This window comes from Haliaeetus leucocephalus, unplaced genomic scaffold (assembly GCF_000737465.1).
Source record: "Haliaeetus leucocephalus isolate CR32 unplaced genomic scaffold, Haliaeetus_leucocephalus-4.0 Scaffold339, whole genome shotgun sequence".
NCBI lineage: Eukaryota > Metazoa > Chordata > Aves > Accipitriformes > Accipitridae > Haliaeetus > Haliaeetus leucocephalus.
The window spans coordinates 2,778,376-2,785,194 of NW_010972775.1; positions in this window are offsets into that span (position 1 = coordinate 2,778,376).

A 6,819-nucleotide genomic window follows, 5' to 3' on the forward strand; every position below is an offset into this window, starting at 1 on the left:
GGGGGGGGGAAGAGCCCAGAACCCCCCCCCCCCCGCCGCCGCTGTTGGAAGCAGGAAAGCTGGGAGCCCCAGCCCTTCACTGCATGGCCAGATCCTGCCACTCCCACAGCCATCCCTGCAGCCACCAGGCTCGTGGCCTCAGCAGCCTGGCAAGGAGAGGGTTAGCATCTGCCACAGCCACCACTGCAGCCAGCCCGGTGAATGGTATTAGCAAAAATGAATAGAAATACTGCATGAAGCTAATAAGATCTGAGTGGAGCTCCTTAGACAAGTTGATTTCCAAATTGGACTGACTTTATCCTCACATAAATAAAAATGAACACTTATAAGATATGGTGGAAAAATCCATAAGGGCAGATGAAGGCATTGATGTGTTTTTATCTCCCTCCTGCACTTGCGGTACAGAGGGGACACCACGTGCTGCTCGGGATCACTGCGTGCTGCCGATTAGCCCAGGCAGGTAGTGTCTGGGGGCAGAATCTGTCTGCAATAGCAGATGCTGCTCTGGGGTGTCCCTCAGCTGCCAGCAAGGTTCAGAGCCAGGGAGGCTCCCTTGGGCTGGCCGCCTGCACCCTTCGCTCCAGGCACAATGGAGCAGGCATCGAACAAAAGCGACAGGGGCTCAACCTGCCCCCATCAGCACTGAGCTGTACAAACCCAGTGCAAAGCAAGCCTCCGCGTGCCAGAGAAGGTCCCTCTCCGGTATCCAGACACCTCTTTTCACTAAGCCTGGAGGAATGTAACATCCCTACCCAGCCTGCCAAATTAGCTTGAATTCACCACTGCTTCCATAAAGCATGGCAGCAGGACGGATACACATCACACATGCACAAAGCCAGGAGGATCTCACGAGCTTGTATTTCTTTAGGCAACCACTGCTAAAAAAGGCCCTGCCCCAAAGGTCTTCAACCTAAGCAGAAAATGAGAAGAAACAGAAGGAGAAAACGGGGTCACTGCCTGACAGACAGGTGGTTCCCACACTTGCACCCGAGCCATGGTCACCAGTGTGGGACAGAGGCTGGCAAAGGAGGGGTGAAGGGCAGGGAGACATTTCTTGCAGGATGTATCTAGGAGCTCCTCTTCAACCAAGAGGCACTGGGGCAGAAAGCAGAGAACAGGGAGACACTGCTGGCAGAGGCTGTCACCAGAGGCTGACTGACAGCGAGAAGCCATGTGTGGAGAGGGACTACGAGGTTAACAGGAAAGAAAGCTGTGAAAGGCCTGGAGAGCAGAGACAGGTAACTGCTGTTTGCCAGCAGGAACCAGCAAAAACAAGTAAAGCATGGGTGACACGAGCAAAATGACAGGCGAGGAAAATGATCCTTGCAGGAGAGCTCTGAACAGGCAGGAGTGGGAGAAGATTGCATTTGTCAAGGCCAGAGAAAAGGATGTTGAAGGAATTGAGCCGTGAGATGATGACACTGCGGATGAGAGTTTTAGCTGTACCTTAGCAACCTGACACAAGGGAACGAGGCAGGCCAAGCACAGCCATCTCACCCACAGGCAACACCAAGCTGGCCCTTGGATTGGGGTGACCTTCAGTTACCCATGTGGAGCTTGCACACGGATGCTGATATCTGGGTCCAGGCAGCGCAGGAGGTGATGACAACTGAGGGTGGGCTCCGGGAAACCATTCCTGAACCCAGTCGACTGCTGGCATGATGATGATGATCTTCAGACAGACAAGACAAACGAAGAGGCAGGCAGAAAAACAAGAAAGACGATTTGGGTTGCCAGGGGAAGACAGGTCTTCAAGAGGTCTGTGGGATGAGGGATCAGGAGGAGGGAAATGTTCAGCTGGTGCAGAGCTGTTGCCAGGGCAGCTTATTAGCATCAGGGAAAGGAGGGCATGGAGCCAGCCCTGTGCTGGAACCAGAGGAGTAGACCTGGCCAGCAGTCATCAACAGCACATTCAAAAAGCTATGGGAATTTTGAGGAAAAAAGGGGTGGGGGAGAGCTGATGGGGTCTAAGGTAGAAGGGAAGAAAAGCAGACCTGTCTGGGAATGGAAGATCAAAGGGAAAGGAGGTAGGGAATCACGGTGCAAGGAAAAAGTCATTGCACCCCCCTGCAAGCTCAGCCAAGCCTCCTGCAGGCCAACCGAGTGAGAGGCATCAGGAGGCAAAGCCCTAAACCAGCCGGCTCAGAAATCCTGGTAACAGCAGCAGCTGCCCTATAAAAAAGGGGTCTGGCTTTCAGAAAATAATGTGGGCAATAACAAAGTGGAACAGCCTTAAATATCCATTTCCTCCACATAAATAATACTGTCTATAACTTTGGCTTTACAAGCAAATATTTACAGGGCAGAGTATCTACAAAAGATAAATGAAACGACTTCTGGGCTGCTTGGGACAGAGACAAGGAGCTCAGAGATGAGCTCCGCTTGCCTAAAGGGAGCAAGGTCCCTGGAAAAGAGGGATGGGTCCAGGGACCTGGGCAACTAGCTGACACTGAGGGCCACATGCCCATCTGAAACCACAGGCAGTCATTTGATGCTCGTGAGATCTTTCCTCTGCTGCCACATGCCAGCCCAGAGCCGGTTGTGTGCAGGGCCTGGTGTTCACAACAGGCTTTGCTGGTAGTCAGGGGAAAGTTCTGCGAACTCTCAGTTCAGCTTCTGCCAGGAGATAACCTGGGGATGATGGAGGAGCCAGAGTCCAGCAGCTAGAGGTCTGTGCCCACCTATGAAAGCCAGGCTTGGCCAACCCACCACTTACTCGTGCTAGCAGGTTTCAGCTCAAGAAGAGGGCAAACATCTCAGCCTCAGGTGTGTCGTACCAGTTATGAGCCTCCCTGCCTCCAACCCGCCCTGCCATGCTCCCTGGCACCACTTGAACACGATTTTGAGAGATGCATTGTTGCCAGACAACACCAACCCTGAGAAACTGGTCCCCAAAATGTGAGCATGTCCCAGGGGAAGTCTGCCAGCCCCGTTCCCAGCCACCTCCTGGCAGCTGGGGGAGCATCGGGCACACAGCAGTTGCAGTGTTTCTGAAATAATATCATGCACAATTTTGGATCCATAAAAAAAAAGGCAAAGCTTTTTGACCCAATTCAGGAGTGGAAAAAAAACCAGCAAACCCAGATCCATGTATAAAATCCTCCAAGGTTTTTGTGGCACTGAAATTCAGGCTCAGAGCAACTTTCTAGGAGAGGAATTCCCGCTGTGTCCCTCCTCTGCACTCATCGCTCATTATCCTCAGCATGGAAATTTTTCCTACCGTATTCAGGAGGTGCTTTGAGCTGTTTTCAGCTCAAAACATTCTGTGCAGTGAATTCAGATTGGACCTGGTAGGCAGGGGTAACAGGATGCTGCAAGCAGGAACAAAAACCCCGCGCAACACACGTACAACATAAAGACACTTCCAGCCTCGAAGGGCTTACCACCATAACTCCAGACCTTGCAGACTTCTCCTGAGCTTTACTGGTCACATTTTATTGACTTTAGCAGCGCAAGGAATTAAGCCCATGCATGAGTCAGTGCAGGATCAGGGCCTTGGTGTGCAAGGGACACGTATGTGCAGGCAGCTCGGGAGTGCTGCAGGACACGGTGTGCACCCACCCAGCCACCTCCCTGCTGCCTCGCCAGGTTGCCTCAGAGCAGATCAAACACAAAAACCCACAAGCGGGTTCTTCTCTGCAAACACTGTCATGGCTATTCCAGAAACAAAGGACGATTACAAGGGAAGAAGCCTCCCTCTCCCCGGGGGAAATCAGATCGCTGCTTTTGTGTTTGGGCTGTGTCACTACCCATGCATTGGGAGCCAGCACGCTCCAAGTGAGCGCAGCTGCAGCATGGGATGGGTGGCTCTGCTCATGGCATGACTCGGGGCTTGGACAAGTCCCCAGTCCTCTCACAGGGCACGAGGTGCAGGAGGACTTGCAGGGGCTTTGTAGCAGGCTCAGGCAGGGACAGACACGCAGATGTCCAAGGCACACTGGGATGAAGGCAAGGGAAATTGTTCATAAAAGCGATGGATTTACCTTTCCCCTCTCCCCACTAAAATGCAGGTTTTGTATCAACCCAGACACGTACAGGTCAAATTCAGAGATGAACTTCAGAAAAAGAAGTTAAAATGAAAATTCCAGACCTGATTTTTTTTTCCTGGACATTTCTGAAACAGAGCACTTTTCACTTAGGAAGCGAGCCGACATGCACAAACAAGAAGCAAAATGAAATGACCCCAAATGAAAGGGATTTTCATGGTTTGTTTCTTCCTTGGGGTATGTGTGAGGGGAAAGGGATCACTGTCAGTCTCCCAGAGACATTTTTTAACTGTTCCACTTCAGACATCACATTGAAAAACTGAATTATTCAGAGTGGTCTAATTGCAGCTCTGAGGTACCCTTCCCTTCCTTTGCCTGGTACCATCCTGGGCAGAAACTGCTGTTTTCCTCCTGCTTTCCCAAGGGACAGAGGCTCTACCCACACACAGAGATCATCATGTACCTATTCCCAACAGCACAACACGTTATGGGGAAGAGGGGTTTTACAGATGAGCGCAGGCAAATCTGTACACTTGCATATAAACTTTGTGGGATGGAAGGAAGAACAAGAGGTAAGGAATCCCCTTGCACTCACTAAGTCCAAACAAACAGACTGAAGTGGGAGCCTGATTTGCATTGGTTTGATTGAAGATGTAATTTGCTGCTGAATAAATGTGGTTGCATCCAAATCAAACCTTTAGTCCCTCAGACATTGTAACTCTTTCCTTTCTTCCCTCAGGGTTTGCCAACCTTTAAGGCTGACCAAGGATGATGTATTACAAGAAGGAATGGCCTTAAATAAGAGAAGGGCAAGTTTAGAATAGATATAAGGAAAGACTTTCCATAAAGAAGAAGGAGAAGTTTAAAAAAAACCTCCAGGAAAAGGTGCCATCACTAGGAATGATGGCAGCCAGCCCAGCCCCACATCCCACGCAGCATCACCTCAGGATTACGGCATCCCTCACACACGGAGCTGTGCCTACATGCCATGGGCCTGGTGCTCTGTTTTCCCAGCGGGCTCCTGCTCAGAGCACTTTATATCTACCATAGCTCCCCTCAGCCCATCCCATGGGTCCGCATCAACACAGACAGCTCTCCTGGTGCCACCGTTTCACCATGGTTGCCCATAGCATGGTACATGATACCATACCCTCAGGATGGGTGGGAGACATGCAGGTCTTGGTAAGCATGCATCGCTAGGATAGGCCTCTGATAGAAATCTGGGCCCAAATTTAATGCTATTGGGAAGTATTTTCCAGAGCTTTATAGGAACTTAGGGCCTTGGCCCTGCTGCCTCTCCCCCAGTAAAGCCTGGTGAGATTCAAGCCTTTCCTCCTTTGCTCGTATCTCATTGGCTCATCACAAATGCCACCCAGCTGGAATTGGCACTTAAATGGCTTCCTCAGGCTATCACCGACTGGGTGAACCCACTCCCTGTTAGACAAGCACTGCACGCTAAGCTCCCTCACTTGTTCTCTTTTCTTTCCTTACAGTACCATACTTACAAGATCCCTCCAAGGTCTCTATCAATTGCTTGGGCAGCCTTGGCCACACAGCAGCTATGAGAGCAGCAAGGATCCCATCAACCTCTTGGGCAGGGAGCAAAGGGGAACCAGGGCCCAGCAAGAGCAGATTTACCGGGCAGCAAAGGAGGACATAGCCCCCATCCTTGCTAGCCCCATCCCAAGACACACCACAGTCCTTCCCCTCCACCTGCCCGCCCCCCATCCACATCGCAGCTGCATCCAGCTATCAGGTGACATAGCGCTGAGTAGAGAAGACACAAGCCAGTGCAAGAGAAAGGAGAATAACAGCCACAAAGATGAAAAATTGTGCATTACAGCCAGGAAGGAAGTTACTCGCATGTTACCAAGCAGCTTTTTGCTTTGCCCTTTATCTGAAGCCCTGGGGACTCGCAGCCACGCTATGAACACACAGCAGAGATGTGCATATCCTGGGCATGAATTCTGCTCCTGCACAAGCTTCGCTGCTCCAGCTGCAGCTTCCCAGTGCAGAGCATCCCTGGGAAGAGCAAGGATGCTCACAGCCTCAATTTATGTGAGGGAAATCCATCACAAGGCATGAAAGCTTTTCACTCAGGACAATTTGTTGCAGGAGTTATAAACTGAGGTGCTGAGAAGTCAATTGTCAGGCCAGGAGCGCTGCAGATTAGCAAGGCGGAGAGGGTTGCACCTGCAAGGGGGACAAGAGCTACCTAATAAACATTTATTGGGCAGATGATGCTGTAAATAGCACATCCACTCCTGAGCTGGGCATGGGGAAGAGAAGGGGTCAGGGGTAGGCAGCCTCGTCCCTGGGCACTGTTTGTAACCTGGAGTCATCATTCAGAAGCAAGGACCATGGTGCAGGCAACACCAAGGCCAGGGGACGGGAGAGAGGGAGAGATTGATTATCCCATAAATCAATTGCTGGGCACTGATTACAAAATAAACCACCAGGGCAAAGGTCAAGTGCTTTATTATATCACCCAGCCCACAAGATTTATTTACCACTTGGGCCATCAGTCCCTCTTGCCATCTATTACAGGGAGCTGCAGCTCTCCCTTCCCAGCTTCAGGCATGGCTTCTGTCTACAGACACAACCAGGCACAGCCCTGCAGGCAGCAGCACAAGGCTTAGAGAAAAGATCCAGCAGCCAGGACCGGGCAGGTCCAGTCATCGATCCTGTAGGATCTACATAGCCACATCTACAATGCTGAGAAAGGTGACAGCCAGGCAGACCAGCCCTGCTGCAGACACCAGTGGTGGCTAAGGGTGGTCACCAACCATCAGGCTGCCTGGAAGCAAATCACTTCTCCATGGTGGGAGAGACC